Source organism: Choristoneura fumiferana, chromosome 15 (assembly GCF_025370935.1).
Source record: "Choristoneura fumiferana chromosome 15, NRCan_CFum_1, whole genome shotgun sequence".
In the NCBI taxonomy this organism is placed as follows: domain Eukaryota; kingdom Metazoa; phylum Arthropoda; class Insecta; order Lepidoptera; family Tortricidae; genus Choristoneura; species Choristoneura fumiferana.
This window is the reverse complement of record NC_133486.1, coordinates 3273597-3291692: the sequence shown is the minus strand read 5'-3', so window position 1 is coordinate 3291692 and position 18096 is coordinate 3273597. Positions and strand designations below refer to the sequence as shown.

The window sequence follows — 18096 nt, the reverse complement described above, 5'->3', positions numbered from 1 at the left end:
CATTTTTTGGCCGGATGCTGCACTTCGTGAAGAAAGCAAGCCGCTTTGCACAGTGATAGTACAGACTAAACTGAGTGATTTGACTCGCAGCAGCGGAAGTTTCACCCCTTAGGAACAGAGATGGCGCCACTTCTTTAAAAAATATTTCAAAAATTCTACAAGCTAAAGTAATAAACCGATTTCAATGTTTAATATCTCAAATGAGAGCCTATTATATACGTTACTTATAAAAAAATACAAAAAAATATTTACAAAAAAACTTTTGTCAAAAAACGCCATCTTAAGTTTTTTTTTCTTACCTGATTTGTAGTTTTTAACTTGATTGCTTAAAAAAACTGTATGCAACATGAATGGTTTAATGCATGTACATATTACTGAGTACATAACGAGTATTTTAAAAAAATCCGACACCGATACCTATCATATTTAACGAAATATGACAGTTTAAATGTGAGCACAAATTTCTTTAAAAAATATTCAAAAAATTCTACAGCTAAAGTAATAGACCGATTTCAATGTTTAATATCTCAAATTAAAGCTCATAACATTCATTATTTAAAAAAAATATAAAAAAATATTTACTGAAAACTTTTGGCAAAAAACACCATCTCAAGTTTTTTTTTCTTACCTGATTGGTAGTTTTTATTTGATTGCTTAAAAAAACTGTATGCAACATGAATGGTTTAATGCATATACATATTACTGAGTACATAATAAGTATTTAAAAAAAAATTCGACACGATACCTATCATATTTCACGAAATATGAAGTTTAAATGTGAGCACAAATTTGTTTAAAAAAATTCAATAAATTCTACAAGCTAAACTAATAAACCGATTTAAATGTTTAATATCCCAAATTAAAGCTCATAAAATTCATTATGTAGAAAAAAATATTAAAAAAAATATTTACTGAAAACTTTTGGCAAAAAACGCCATCTTAAGTTTTTATTTCTTACCTGATTGGTAGTTTTTACTTGATTGCTTAAAAACATTGTATGTTGTATGCAACATGAATGGTTTAATGCATACTTATATATATTTCTGAGTAATAACAAGTATTATAAAAAAAACGACACCGATACCCTTCATACTTCACGAAATATTTAAGTTTAATTGTGCACGCTTTTCTTACAAATAAATTTCAACGAAATCTTCAAGTGAAACTAGTACTCTGATTATAATGTTTAATGTTAAATGAAAAGAAGAACGAAATTACCTAATTTATTAAAAAAAAGTTTTTTCCTGGTGTTACGAAAAAATATAATTACTTTAAAATTAGTAATTATTAAGACAATAAATAAAAACTATACCGTTTCCGGCATAGTTGGTTCTGAGATGTAATATATATTGCTTAGTAGTTGGCGAATTTATTTAAAAATTAGCTTTTTATGTGATAGGTAGGGCTACAGCTTATAGATATGTCACATTTGAAATAAAAGACTATGAACATCAATGTTCATCAAAATATTTAAATTAAAACCTATAAGTCCTCTTCGGGTTCATCGGCAGATGTAGAACTGAAAAGAAAAGTCGTTTTGAAGTACTTGTGCTATTCCAATACTACAAAATCACAGATCTTTTAGACACGGACTGTGTTGCTGTAATTACTGTTGAATTATTTTTGTGCCTAGTTGATTACCATTAGATCTAAAATTTTGTGCCTACCTGTGGAAATCAGTGGTCAGCATACAAAATAACCCTGCATTGAATATTATATTAACTTACTTTTGATTTGTACAGCCACCTTTGCAGGATTTACACTGGGCAGTGCATGGTAAGCTGACCCGACGACACCCACAACGCATGGTATCGCAGCCAGATTTGCAGCCACAATGGTCCAAGAGGCTTAATTGCGACCAATCGCTGTAACTGCCGACAATTTCTGGAGTCCTTCTCTTTTGCCTTAGTCCATCCCCAAGAAGATGGACATGGTATGGAATGCTCTCTATAAACATACACTGCGTGAAGCTTACCAAGCGGCCAAATATGGAGAAACGCTCTGAAACCAGAAGTTTCCGTACCATGTCCATCTTCTTGGGGATGGACTAAGGCAAAAGAGAGTTGGCAAAAGAAAGTAAGTCTCTTGGACCATTAAGTATTGTGGCTGCAAATCTGGCTGCGATACCATGCGTTGTGGGTGTCGTCGGGTCAGCTTACCATGCACTGCCCAGTGTAAATCCTGCAAAGGTGGCTGTACAAATCAAAAGTAAGTTAATATAATATTCAATGCAGGGTTATTTTGTATGCTGACCACTGATTTCCACAGGTAGGCACAAAATTTTAGATCTAATGGTAATCAACTAGGCACAAATATAATTCAACAGTAATTACAGCAACACAGTCCGTGTCTAAAAGATCTGTGATTTTGTAGTATTGGAATAGCACAAGTACTTCAAAACGACTTTTCCTTTTCAGTTCTACATCTGCCGATGAACCCGAAGAGGACTTATAGGTTTTAATTTAAATATTTGATGAACATTGATGTTCATAGTCTTTTATTTCAAATGTGACATATCTATAAGCTGTAGCCCTACCTATCACATAAAAAGCTAATTTTTAAATAAATTCGCCAACTACTAAGCAATATATATTACATCTCAGAACCAACTATGCCGGAAACGGTATAGTTTTTATTTATTGTCTTAATAATTACTAATTTTAAAGTAATTATATTTTTTCGTAACACCAGGAAAAAACTTTTTTTTTAATATTTTAGGTAATTTCGTTCTTCTTTTCATTTAACATTAAACATTATAATCAGAGTACTAGTTTCACTTGAAGATTTCGTTGAAATTTATTTGTAAGAAAAGCGTGCACAATTAAACTTAAATATTTCGTGAAGTATGAAGGGTATCGGTGTCGGTTTTTTTTATAATACTTGTTATTTACTCAGAAATATATATAAGTATGCATTAAACCATTCATGTTGCATACAACATACAATGTTTTTAGCAATCAAGTAAAAACTACCAATCAGGTAAGAAATAAAAACTTAAGATGGCGTTTTTTGCCAAAAGTTTTCAGTAAATATTTTTTTAAAATTTTTTCTACATAATGAATTTTATGAGCTTTAATTTGGATATTAAACATTTAAATCGGTTTATTAGTTTAGCTTGTAGAATTTATTGAATTTTTTTAAACAAATTTGTGCTCACATTTAAACTTTCATATTTCGTGAAATATGATAGGTATCGGTGTCGAATTTTTTGGTTTCACTCATACTGTAGTTTCGGTTCGGGCGTAATTAGGACCGAAACTGAAATTGGTTCGTAGGATTTCGTGCCGCGTTATAGTTAAACTAAACAAAAAATTGAATCGACTACCAAAAAACATGAATGAATGGATGAATGATTTATTTGTCATAAACATAGGTAGTTAGGTATGAAAATTATTTTTCTACACTTTGAAGTCGGTGCCTCAGAACGAGCCAGCAGGAGTTGCCCAATAGTCGGCTCTACCTAAACCGTAGTTAAATATACAGGTATGATTTCGGTTCTATCATAGTCATACTTGTTAGGGCAAAATGCTGCACTTCGTGAAGAAAGCAAGCCGCTTTGCACAGTGATAGTACAGACTAAACTGAGTGATTTGACTCGCAGCAGCGGAAGTTTCACCCCTTAGGAACAGAGATGGCGCCACTTCTTTAAAAAATATTTCAAAATTCTACAAGCTAAAGTAATAAACCGATTTCAATGTTTAATATCTCAAATGAGAGCCTATTATATACGTTACTTTAAAAAAATACAAAAAATATTTACAAAAACTTTTGTCAAAAAACGCCATCTTAAGTTTTTTTTTCTACCTGATTGTAGTTTTTACTTGATTGCTTAAAAAAATGTATGCAACATGAATGGTTAATGCATGTACATATTCTGAGTACATAACGAGTATTTTAAAAAAATCCGACACCGATACCTATCATATTTAACGAAATATGACAGTTTAAATGTGAGCACAAATTTCTTTAAAAAATATTTCAAAAAATTCTACAAGCTAAAGTAATAGACCGATTTCAATGTTTAATATCTCAAATTAAAGCTCATAACATTCATTATTTACAAAAAAATAAAAAAAAATATTTACTGAAAATTTTGGCAAAAACACCATCTCAAGTTTTTTTTCTTACCTGATTGGTAGTTTTTATTGATTGCTTAAAAAAACTGTATGCAACATGAATGGTTTAATGCATATACATATTACTGAGTACATAATAAGTATTTAAAAAAAAATTCGACACCGATACCTATCATATTTCACGAAATATGAAAGTTTAAATGTGAGCACAAATTTGTTTAAAAAATCAATAAATTCTACAAGCTAAACTAATAAACCGATTTAAATGTTTAATATCCCAAATTAAAGCTCATAAAATTCATTATGTAGAAAAAATATTAAAAAAATATTTACTGAAAACTTTTGGCAAAAAACGCCATCTTAAGTTTTTATTTCTTACCTGATGGTAGTTTTTACTTGATTGCTTAAAAACATTGTATGTTGTATGCAACATGAATGGTTTAATGCATACTTATATATATTTCTGAGTAAATAACAAGTATTATAAAAAAACCGACACCGATACCCTTCATACTTCACGAAATATTTAAGTTTAATTGTGCACGCTTTCTTACAAATAAATTTCAACGAAATCTTCAAGTGAAACTAGTACTCTGATTATAATGTTTAATGTTAAATGAAAAGAAGAACGAAATTACCTAAATATAAAAAAAAAAGTTTTTCCTGGTGTTACGAAAAAATATAATTACTTTAAAATTAGTAATTATTAAGACAATAATAAAAACTATACCGTTTCCGCATAGTTGGTTCTGAGATGTAATATATATTGCTTAGTAGTTGGCGAATTTATTTAAAAATTAGCTTTTTATGTGATAGGTAGGGCTACAGCTTATAGATATGTCACATTTGAAATAAAAGACTATGAACATCAATGTTCATCAAATATTTAATTAAAACCTATAAGTCCTCTTCGGGTTCATCGGCAGATGTAGAACTGAAAAGGAAAAGTCGTTTTGAAGTACTTGTGCTATTCCAATACTACAAAATCACAGATCTTTTAGACACGGACTGTGTTGCTGTAATTACTGTTGAATTATATTTGTGCCTAGTTGATTACCATTAGATCTAAAATTTTGTGCCTACCTGTGGAAATCAGTGGTCAGCATACAAAATAACCCTGCATTGAATATAATATTAACTTACTTTTGATTTGTACAGCCACCTTTGCAGGATTTACACTGGGCAGTGCATGGTAAGCTGACCCGACGACACCCACAACGCATGGTATCGCAGCCAGATTTGCAGCCACAATGGTCCAAGAGGCTTAATTGCGACCAAATCGCTGTAACTGCCGACAATTCTGGAGTCCTTCTCTTTTGCCTTAGTCCATCCCCAAGAAGATGGACATGGTATGGACATGCTCTCTATAAACATATACTGCTTACCAAGCGGGCCAAATATGGAGAAACGCTCTGAAACCAGAAGTTTCCGTACCATGTCCTTCTTCTTGGGGATGGACTAAGGCAAAAGAGAGTTGGCAAAAGAAAGTAAGTCTCTTGGACCATTAAGTATTTGTGGCTGCAAATCTGGCTGCGATACCATGCGTTGTGGGTGTCGTCGGGTCAGCTTACCATGCACTGCCCAGTGTAAATCCTGCAAAGGTGGCTGTACAAATCAAAAGTAAGTTAATATAATATTCAATGCAGGGTTATTTTGTATGCTGACCACTGATTTCCACAGGTAGGCACAAAATTTTAGATCTAATGGTAATCAACTAGGCACAAATATAATTCAACAGTAATTACAGCAACGCAGTCCGTCCGTGTCTAAAAGATCTGTGATTTTGTAGTATTGGAATAGCACAAGTACTTCAAAACGACTTTTCCTTTTCAGTTCTACATCTGCCGATGAACCCGAAGAGGACTTATAGTTTTAATTTAAATATTTGATGAACATTGATTCATAGTCTTTTATTTCAAATGTGACATATCTATAAGCTGTAGCCCTACCTATCACATAAAAAGCTAATTTTTAAATAAATTCGCCAACTACTAAGCAATATATATTACATCTCAGAACCAACTATGCCGGAAACGGTATAGTTTTTATTTATTGTCTTAATAATTACTAATTTTAAAGTAATTATATTTTTTCGTAACACCAGGAAAAAACTTTTTTTTTATATTTAGGTAATTTCGTTCTTCTTTTCATTTAACATTAAACATTATAATCAGAGTACTAGTTTCACTTGAAGATTTCGTTGAAATTTATTTGTAAGAAAGCGTGCACAATTAAACTTAAATATTTCGTGAAGTATGAAGGGTATCGGTGTCGGTTTTTTTTATAATACTTGTTATTTACTCAGAAATATATTAAGTATGCATTAAACCATTCATGTTGCATACAACATACAATGTTTTTAAGCAATCAAGTAAAAACTACCAATCAGGTAAGAAATAAAAACTTAAGATGGCGTTTTTTGCCAAAAGTTTTCAGTAAATATTTTTTAATATTTTTTCTACATAATGAATTTTATGATCTTTAATTTGGGATATTAAACATTTAAATCGGTTTATTAGTTTAGCTTGTAGAATTTATTGAATTTTTTAAACAAATTTGTGCTCACATTTAAACTTTCATATTTCGTGAAATATGATAGGTATCGGTGTCGAATTTTTTTTTTAAATATTATTATGTACTCAGTAATATGTATATGCATTAAACCATTCATGTTGCATACAGTTTTTTTAAGCAATCAAATAAAAACTACCAATCAGGTAAGAAAAAAAACTGAGATGGTGTTTTTTGCCGAAATTTCAGTAAATATTTTTTTATATTTTTTTGTAAATATGAATGATGAGCTTTAATTTGAGATATTAAACATTGAAATCGGTCTATTACTTTAGCTTGTAGAATTTTTGGAAATATTTTAAAGAAATTTGTGCTCACATTTAAACTGTCATATTTCGTTAAATATGATAGGTATCGGTGTCGGATTTTTTTTAAATACTCGTTATGTACTCAGTGATATGTACATGCATTAAACCATTCATGTTGCATACATTTTTTTTAAGCAATCAAGTAAAAACTACAAATCAGGTAAGAAAAAAAACTTAAGATGGCGTTTTTGACAAAAGTTTTTTGTAAATATTTTTTGTATTTTTTTATAAGTAACGTATATAATAGGCTCTCATTTGAGATATAAACATTGAAATCGGTTTATTACTTTAGCTTGTAATATTTTGAAATATTTTTTAAAGAAGTGGCGCCATCTCTGTTCCTAAGGGGTGAACTTCCGCTGCTGCGAGTCAAATCACTCAGTTTTAGTCTGTACTATCACTGTGCAAAGCGGCTTGCTTTCTTCACGAAGTGCAGCATTTTGTCTCTAACAAGTATGACTATGATAGAAGCCCAAATATACCTGTAGTATGTACCTAGGTTAGGTAGACGACTATTGGGCAACTCCTGCTGGCTCGTTCTGAGGCACCGACTTCAAACTAGTAGAAAAATATTTTCATACCTACCTATGTTATACAAATAAATCATTCATTCATTCATTCATGGTTTTTTGTAGTCGATTCAATTTTTTGTTTAGTTCATACTATAACGCGGCACGAAATCCCACGAACCCAATTTCAGTTTCGGTCCTAATTACGCCCGCAACCGAAACTACAGTATGACGTGAAACCAAAAATTCGGTCGGACGAGTAAATAATATTGAAATACTTTAATAGGTCTTCCCGAATTAAAATCACTTATTTAAATATAAATCCTCACCCATCACTCCAATCTTCTTTCTAGCTTCAGGATTGCTCCAAAATGCCAGTGTGGGTAAAAGATTAAAACGTAATCATATTATTTAAGTAATGCAAGTGGCACTGGCCTCTCTTTACATACCGCCATTCTTCATACACCTCATCTGATTATAGTCTGGCGACTGATTGCAGATTAAAAAAAAAAAAAAAATGATACACTGCAAACCCAAACCACGGGCACGGCACAGTTTTCCTAAAGTATTCTTCAAAGTTCTTGCCTGATGAAAAAATCTATAGACGATCTACAATGTGATGTAATATTTTAGTTCGTCTTTACTAACAAAGTTTCAATTTGTAGCATAAATCCATTACGTTTCCAAACTACACACAACTTAGGAATAAAAATGGAATCAATTTTGTTTCATTCTCTTTTGTTTTGAAGTGAATATTCGATGGCTCCTACTCGCAGTTCGATGCGAATTCTGTATTAGACTTTAGATCCCCGTCCATACTGTTTACAGTTGTATGAAAAGGGACTGATCGACTTGCTGCCTTAAGGAAGATAATGCTACAATATAGTAGGAGATACGGCAACAGAACTACGTAGCCTCATGTGTTAATTCATCCATGATGATAAAGTTTGCAAATATACAGGCGTAGTTGTGGCGTGCTAGTGGTTTGACCTATAGCTCAAGTAGAGGGATATTGGTTCAAGCAGTGCTCGCACCTCTGATTTTTTGCAATTTACGTGCGAAATTATATTATTACTATACCATAAGCTTGTCCGTAAAGGAAGCATGTGAGGAAAGGCGAATCGCCTATGTCAGATCAATTTAAAATGACCCACACTGCGTACATTTTAGAGAGGGGGTCTACTAATACAGGGTACCTATTCAAAGATTCCTTCAAATTTGTACGGAACCCTCGGTGCACGAGTCCGACTTTCACGTGGCCGGTTTTTTCTAGCTGTTCTAATGTGGGTTTCTTGTTTAAAAAATTGTCATTATCAAAAAACAACCGACGGTACGTATTTCAGTACCGTATCTTAGACTAGAATGTTACGATAACATTACTGAAGTTACGTGAATTGTTGTGGGGCATAATGAGGTAAACGCCATGGGCGTAATAAGTTCGTTAGGGGGAAAAGGTCCAGATTGTTCCAGAATAGAATTCGTTTTCTAAATTGCGTCGGCAGGATACGATTTTTCGATAAATACATTTTGTTACAAACGCCACAGATAAAATAATCTTTTAACACAGATACTAAACAATTGTGTATTAGTTAGGCGGAGGTTTTTTTTGGGTTGAGACGCCGTAATGGCCAGACACTAGCTAGATCCTTGTTTCCTTTTTTTTCATGTGAGGTGCTGGAGAGTTGATATTAAACTACTTTTGCTGTCAATCCAAATTTGGTTTTTACCCCACTGGTATCAAATGAAATCTTTTTTTAAAGCAGTCGGGTTTCTGTTTTTTATTTTTATTTTATACGTTTTCAAGAAACTTTTTAATAAAAAATAAAAAGCAAAAAATCAAGTCTAGAATTCTGTTAGGTAACTTAAACTTACCAATTTGGACCCACAGACTTTGTTTTTTTTCCTTTTTATGTAGGTAAAGTTTTTAAGGCAGTCGGTTTTTCTGTTTTTTAATTACTTCCTGATCATAATTCATGTATTGGCCTGCTCCACAACTTGTTCCATTTTTAAATATGGCACAAACTTCTTAAACGAGGAAACTAATTTAGCATATCTGCCTACGCCCTTTTCACTGTTTTAAATTAAAATTAAAAGGGACTCGAAACTACATAATTAATTCTAAAAGCATTTCAAGTTCTGAATGTTCAGTGCATTTGATAGAATTTATGAATAACAAGTATCAAGACGTTACCGAGCCCGCTTCAGCCCACGCTAAGCGCAAACGGGTAGTGTCTACGTTTAAATACTCGTACTAGATACGAGTATTTCAACGAGTATTTTACTTCACCTATGTACAGTCAAAGAAACTAAAACGCGTACGAGGGTGGAACCTTAGTGCTACTGATGTCGTATTGACATTACATACATCTGCCAAAAAATCATAGCGAAATTGATTATAATAGGTCCAAGCCTGGTAAGCGAATCAGTTTTCTCGACTGTAAGTTTCTGGAAAATCTTGCGAGCCGTTTTTAATCTCCAGCGAAAAAAGAAGGGTGTAATAAGTTTGATCACTATGTGTGTCTGTCTGTGCTGTCCATGGCATCATAGCTCTCAAACGGATAGACGCAAATGCAATTTTATTAATCGAAGGCTAGTTTGATTGAGTACGTTTTTAGGTAAGTTTCGTTAACACTGGTTCAGCCTTTTTTCAGATGTGGGTTTTCAACTTATCTACGTTTATTAGGTTATTTATTAGAAGCTTTTTTCCAAGTAGTTGAGTGAGCTCAACTTCATGGGTTCAACAGACGTTCCGCTTTAGATTTGCAATCTTCTATCTGAGGGCTCTTAAGGTAATTATATATACTATGAGTCCTTCAGAAAGTTTGTCAATGAAGAAATTAAAAGCACATTACTGGCGTATTTATGTCCCATTCGACACTGACCTTTCAAAAGTAGGACGAACTGAGGGCGGATTGGGATTAAAAACACCCCCCCGGGCTAGGTTAAGAAATGCTAGTCACACACAGTTTTTCGAAATACCTGGTATTTTACAAAGTATTTTTAGCACATAACTAGAAATAGGTAGGTAACTAGTATTTGTTAGTATTCCAGTTACATTAGTGCCCCGAGCGACCGCCCACGTTGGACCTCAAAGGGCCGCATAATCTTTCTGACATTTGCAGATTCGTGTCGGTTCTGTATTAGGATTCCGCGGGGACACAAAGAACCTTAATTGGGGTTCCAATGACATGTTTAGCGATTAACATTGTATTGATTAAAGACAGGGCCGGATTGACCATTAGGTAGAGTAAGCACTGCTACTACCTAGGTCCCCGCATTGAATAGAGCCCCGCGTGTGAGAGCAGTGTTTTTCAAACTTTTTCATGTGGCAACCCCCCTGGTTTGAAAAATATTTGGAGGACTGCTTACCTCCACTTACAGTTTTGTTTGGTGAGAGTATTTTAAAGATACTGCGACCCCTTAGGGGCATCGCGATCCCCGGGGGGTCGCGATCCACAGATTGTATAACACTGTCGTAGAGTGAAAATTTTATTATTAGAAGATTTATCTATAATATAAAACAAAACAAAGGTCACTAAAACTACATACAAACTAAAATTATAAATAAATAAAAACCGGCCAAAACGTTACACGCCCAAATAGGTTCGTAGCCTTACAAAATTAAAAATATTTATACCTTAGGCTGCTAATTACTATAACTACTAATATTCTCAAGCAAACTTAGCCGTTATAGTTTCCTTGAAAGTTTGATACTTACTACCATCCTGAAATTTTCAATTGGATTTTAAAGGAGAGCTCGATTTTATGAAAATTTGTACTTTGTTGAATATTCGCAAACGATCACTGAATCGAAAAATTGTCCTGCAACCCTAATGGTTTTAGAAGGCTATCCACGATACCCCACACTTAGGATGTCAACTCGTCTATGGGAGTACAAATATTTTTGAACTTTAATTATACCAATTTTGTGGCAAGTTTCTTATAATCCGTGGATAAAGCTTTCTAGCATTGATATCCTGAGCAAACGGACACAGACAGACAGACGACAGAATGCGAATTATAATTGTGCCATTGTGCTAAAAGTTGCCCAATCACTGCAGTAAGGGCCCGAAAGCTGGGATTGCCACGCTGTATGGCAATGCTTAATCTTTGTGCTAAGAAAAAGCCAGCCTCTGGTCATGGCACCGAACGTCAAATATTGGAAATGTGATGTTCATTAATAATTAAGGATTTTTTTTTGCCCATGCTGTCAACTGATTTGATTTTGTACTGCGGCTTCACGGAAAAAAGTAGTTCAGAATAACAGAACTAATCAGAAAGTAATAAAATATATAATAAGTATAATCCGACCAACTTAGCTTGTATGCCTCCTTTTAAGAGCTAATCTTACGTCAAACATAATATTCGTACACCTGCGAATCGAATCAATGCGATTCAATGGTGCGTGCGAAGTTCCCAATCCGCACTGGGCCCGCGTGGGAACTAAGCCCAAGCCCTCTTGTTCTGAGAGGAGGCCTGTGCCCAGCAGTGGGACGTATATAGGCTGGGATGATGATAATATTCGTATTTTTTTAATATCAATTCTGTACGATTCCCGAAGAAATGAGCTCAGATTGCAGGTTATCCGCAGCTGGTTTCACGAATGGTATTGCAACTGCAAAAGCCGTGGTGGTTTAGTGGTTCGACCTAATGTCTCTCACGCAGATGATTGTGGGTTCAAATCAAACCCAGGCTCGCATTTCTGAGTTACCGAAATTCATGTGCGAAATTACAAAATTGATCATCAACCACTCGAAGCAATTCAATGGCGTGTATTTCAAAGTCAAAAGTCAAAGTCAAAAGTGTGCCTATATAGACTGGGATGATAAATTTTAAATTATTACAAAATAAATAATAAAAGTCCTAATCCTCCCTCCTCTAAATTTATTCCCTCGTCACTTTTTAGGGTTCGGTATGTAGATATTTCATATTGTCGCAAACGAATATAATGACTAGTTAAATACAACGTGTGTTAGTCTTGATCTGTACTTCGTGTTTGTTTTATAAACAGAAAAAACAAACCGTATCATGTATCTTAGTGGAACCTTTGACCTACTAATGTCATATTAAATGATATTGTAACGGATAACTCACGTCTTAAACCGAGTTTAGCTCGACATGTTTCGGGCTATTTCGTAGCCCTTCTTCTCAGGAGCACGCGACTCGGCGGCTGCCGCAACACGCACACCCGCGCGCTCCTGAGAAGAAGGGCTACGAAATAGCAATATCATTTCATATGAGTGAGTCTCACGGTAGTTACTTGTTCAAAATTACTAATGTCATGTTGACATTCCATACTTTTGCCAAGGAAACCATAGTGAAATTTATTAAAAGGTTCCATAAACATGGCGCAGCCGGTAGGATCACGTGTCGTAACGATAAATAATGGTTGACCGAAAGCAAAAGTATTTAAAGACAATTTATACTATTGGAGATGACAGACCAAAGTCTTTACACAAAAGGCCGGAAACGGTCTAAACTTGTGGGTCGCTACTTTCTTCTTTGATCACCGTGACAACACAGTAAAGTACGTACAGTAAGAACTGAATAAAACCAATATATTAAATATTTTATAGTAAAAATATTACACCGTGTTAATTTTTACTTCCGATAACTTTAAGGGGACAATCTACAGGCCAAATGAAGTTTATTTCTTAGAGAAACTAGTGGCCTAACTCTTACTGTTTAAATGATAATAAAAAGTTAATATAATTAATAATATAAATTAAATAGTAATATAATGCTAATATAAATGGAAAAAAGCGTATAGGTCCTTAATTTAGGACTTCTTTTCAAAGTCCATAACTAATCTTTATTTAATTCACACATATTTAGCAAAAGATAATTAAGCGTGTGGATTATTTAATGTCCCTCTTATGTGTCACGTCAATGTCACTTATCAAATTGGATTATTTAACACTGTAATTATTAACAATGGTTGTAAGCTGTATTACATGCATAAAAAAAAATCTCGATAAAAAGTGGTTTTTTTTACAATTTGACAAAAAATTTAACTATCAGGCAGTTGAATATCAATGAACTGAGCCGTCTGAAAAAGTTAACGGATATAAAAAAAAACCGGTGTATATGATAGGGGAGCAAACGAGCAGAAGTGATTGATTTCTGCACTAATCAAAGAGACAAATGAACATTACGTTTATCCGTGCCTTCTACGCGATCCATTTTCCTCATTTCCCGCGTCGGATCTATTGTGCCCGTGTGTTTTGTGCTCAAAAGAAAAAACAATGCCTTCAACTTAGGAAACCAATAAAAAGTTACAGAGTATAACGTTCATCGGTTCGTTTAATTCTTTACGAACTTCACCACTTGGACAAAAGATGTCTCGAACTATTTGATATTGCGTGGTGACTGGTGGAACTTCGTATCCGATATTGCGTGTATTGTTGGTTAAATAATAAAGCACTATTATGTATCATTTCTCTTAAGAGGTGATTTTTCAATCACCATCCAAATACGAGTACGTACGGTGTCTTTATTATTAGAACACTATCGACTAATTTTAGTTTACTTTTTAACGTTTAAAATTTTGTATTGTTCTATGAAATTCTTCGAGCTATAATGTGTGAATTACTAAGGTAAGGAAAGGACAACCCAAAAGAAAAAGGTTAATAATACAATGCAAAGTACTTTTAAACAACTCCTTTGACCAATACCGAAGCACCTATCAAAATTTGGATGAATATTTAAAAATCTGGGTAGCTTATTAGTTTGAAAAACCGAGATATGAGTACGAAACGAAACTTATTTCACAAACTGTCAAAGTATCAATTAAAACATTGAAAACTTTCTTTTCACAAAAACAAACAATGTGTGCTAGTTAAATGTGAATACAAATTGAAACTTATATAATATATTTAGGTAATTGTGATTAATTTTACTTAGTTATGTCTTTTTCAGGATAAAGGTGAGTATTTAGAAAAAACTTTCACCACTTTGCATCTTTAAAAAACAAAAGAAAACACTATCCAAATTCAAAACCGCAATCTTTGCCTCAATTAATATTACTACTGGCAGTTTGTAACTCAAATCGAACAATGCTTCGGCTATTTACTCAAAAGAGGCCGATCCAGCACCGCTTCTTAATTAATAGTAAATTGTAGCCAGCCAGAACCATCTGGTGGCAAAGGGCGACCTCTATTCTATTTATAATGAATTGTTTGACATTTCAATCGCAGAGTTACCAAAGAACTGCAGAGGACAAAGGGAATAACTAGATTACTGGTAAATCTGTTCGTTTTGTATTGAAACTTCATTATATTTAATACCAACTGCTTGTATTTGAAACAATCCACCGTTGAATAATAAGAACTCAGTGTTAGTTTAAATTGAAAATTTCAATTTATTAATTAATACGGCCTGTTTAGCCACTACTTATAATTAGATTTGCAGCAGTTGGCGTATTAACGCAAAGCAGCGTTAAATTAACATATTTATCCGTCATACATGAGCTTTTCAAAATCAAGACGAAGATATTTGCAAGTTTTATAACACCTAGTTGGCATTCTTTTGTTTGTATTCACACATCCCAATCATCTTTTTTTGAACACCAATGCCTGCTCCATCGTCGATCGGGTATACCCTATCAAAATTCACCAAATCCATTCTATCCAATCCCGTAACACCAGATTTGACCAACAGGACACACGTACGCGCCACAACTTCCGCGCGCACACATACGCGTCGCCGGCATTTTGCGACCACTGCGGCTCGCTGCTGTACGGCCTAATACACCAGGGGCTGAAGTGTCAAGGTACAACGGAGGAGGGGCCGCTTGGACTACGCTTTGTGTGCTAGATCTTTTCAGCTTTTGGTGGTGGTGCTTTGCTAATGCTTTTTCTCTTTTAGGAGTCAAGGGTAGACTTGAAGCGACGGTGATTAGTTAGCAAAATACTTGTTTGAACAAGTTTATGGCATTGAGGGACTAAAATTTTAAACTTACTATCAAATATTTCAATAGAATCTCTTTTAGACAGTTGATCAAAATTCTATTTTTTGCTATCTTAGAGTGAAGCCAGAGTAGTGAGTCGCGTATTTTCGGTCGCGTAACTTTGGTTTCGTACAATGTCTATATACAACTCATTTTGAGTCGCCGTGGTGTACAAATTGGACTTTTGTATAAAACCCAATGCAGCAGAAATTACGAGACGCAACTCAAAAAATTACGCTCATCTGTATTTACCCTAAAGCTAAATTTAAAACGTCATAGAACTTTCAGTTGCCTCAAATCTACCTTTGACTGCGCTTCATCCGATTTCAACATCTTCTACTAACTTTACTTATACTTTATGTTGTCTAAGGCCGCCTACGCCCCTCACAAATGGAACCCATGGACGTTCATTGCCCCAACGTTTTGTGACCATTGTGGTTCCCTGCTTCATGGCCTCGCCACTCAAGGACTCAAATGCGGAGGTACATAATACGACCACTGCAATGAATGACCCCTAGGAGAATGAAATGTGGTCCTGGAGATATGCGGTGGTTAGGAAGCATTGGATTCAAGCTTCTCCCATACTTTGCTTCGTATAATCAGTATCAACAGTGGCGTAGCTATCGGAGGGCTAGACGGGCGCTATCGGACGCTGACTTACAAACTATAAAGGACAAATCTGGAGTACGTCGAATTCGGAGCACGACGAATACGGAACAAACGATTTTAAATAGTTTAGTTGGAGTCCTAGTTTACTTTTTGCCCCAAGGCCTTTGGTTACCTACCTAGCTACGCCACTGAGTATCAAACCCATGATAAAGCCGAAAAATATGTGATCACGGATCTTATCGCAAGCATGAGAACGTGTCCACATGTTTGTCATGATGATGTTAAACTCTGCCTATGAGATAACTTTGCAATCTAATGCTTCCGATGGTGCATTTGTAAACAAGCTTTTATCATTCAATTAAACTGACCAGTTGAACTTGCAAAACGAAAAAACGGTGAAACATATTCGCTGAAAAAAAAAAACCACAGCAACACGATTCAAATGTGTACGTTGTACGCCTGATGTCTCTCATTCAGCTAACAACACTGAAATGTAGGATATATTTACTGGCAAAAAAGATGAAGGCTTGTTATATGCAATGGATATAACACTGACTAGTTTGCGTGGTCCTGTAGAAATGAATGAACGAAACAATTCGATGTAAAAACGACGCAAGAATAGCATTGGACCGTAGATGAATGGATAAAAACGGCAAAAAAGATATGTAAATAATGAAAAGCGTTAACTCTCACGATCACCTTTTAGAAAACGAATGAGCAAATTCATTTGATGTGAGTAAAAGCACTATATTATAAACAACGCTACTCAAACATTAACTAGCTATCATTTAATCGTTTTGAATTCCTTGTACAGCTTATGTAATTAAATAAAGCAATAAAAGTACTAAGATATGGATCGTTTTGATTTAATTTCTAATTCATTTTGTATTAATGTTGAAACTTTGTCAATTTAATTAAACAAAGAGCTTTTTGGTTATTTTTTAAACCAGCAACTACTGTCAGGAATCAAAACCAACTGCTTGAGACATTAAAAAATATATAAAAAAGATGAGTCAGTTATATAGCATAAACAAAGTTAACATTTGCGACGAAAGAAAATAATTGCTAGACTAAAAGAAGACAAGGTAAATAAAAGGATGGGAATATGTCGATTTAAAGAATACCCAGGCACGAATAACTAAATTGAATGAGTGAATGATAATACGCCGTCATTCAGTCCACGAAATTACAATTTATTATGTTATACACACAGCTCCAAATGATTTAGCAACTTGAGTGTCCGATTAGTTTGTTTTGAGTAGCGTCTTTAGGGAAATCCCGATCCTTCATTGTATTCTTATCTAGGATTGAAATGCCCGCACGGATCTCAGATGATGAAAGAGCCTCTCTTGAGAATATCTACTTAATTTCCTACTGTGTATTAACCGAGACACCTCGTGATATCCCTTTCTTCCTAAGCATGTAAGAGTGAGATGGTTGGGTTATTTTAATATAATCCAAGATATAATTAAAGTGATATTTAGCTGGCCGATTTAATAAGACTTAATTTTATTGGTTTATTCGCAGTTTGAATTCAATCTTTCATGCTTTCTTCTTCTTTTATTTGCTAACTTTGAATTGATTTGATATAGATTTGTTTCCATCTTTCGGTCTTTTATTTAGTATTTTGCATATTAATTTAAAGGCTTTATGTTTATACAGCTAGCTACTTTACCTACTTACTGAATTGCGATAGCAATATTAGAAAGACATATAAATTAAAAGTTTGCGGCAAAAAATCTGGCCCACAAATGTATGGATCAATGTAATGTATGTAGAGTGGGCCACATTTTGTGCCGCTGAGTGTATATATTCAAAGAGTTTTCTCTAGCTAGATTAGATTTTAAACGATTTAAACTTCGAATACTATCTTTGCGATACCATTGCAGTAGTTACCGTTTTGAAAGTAAGAGGAAACACAATTCCGCTTAAAAATCCTAAAGCATGGTAATGTAGTTTGTTATTTGGGCTGTGTTGGAAAGCATTATTTGTATCCTAAGGAAATGCCTACTATTTCGAAGTTGCAACCATTATTATTTTATGTACCATCAGCCAAATATGTGGTCTACCACCCT

The 18096-nt window shown here is 34.1% G+C and overlaps 1 protein-coding gene across 1 annotated transcript in view; it reads left to right on the top strand.

The window, feature by feature from the left end:
- Positions 1–18096, top strand: part of Mtmr6 (Myotubularin related protein 6) — a 188535-nt gene that overhangs the window by 61268 nt on the left and 109171 nt on the right.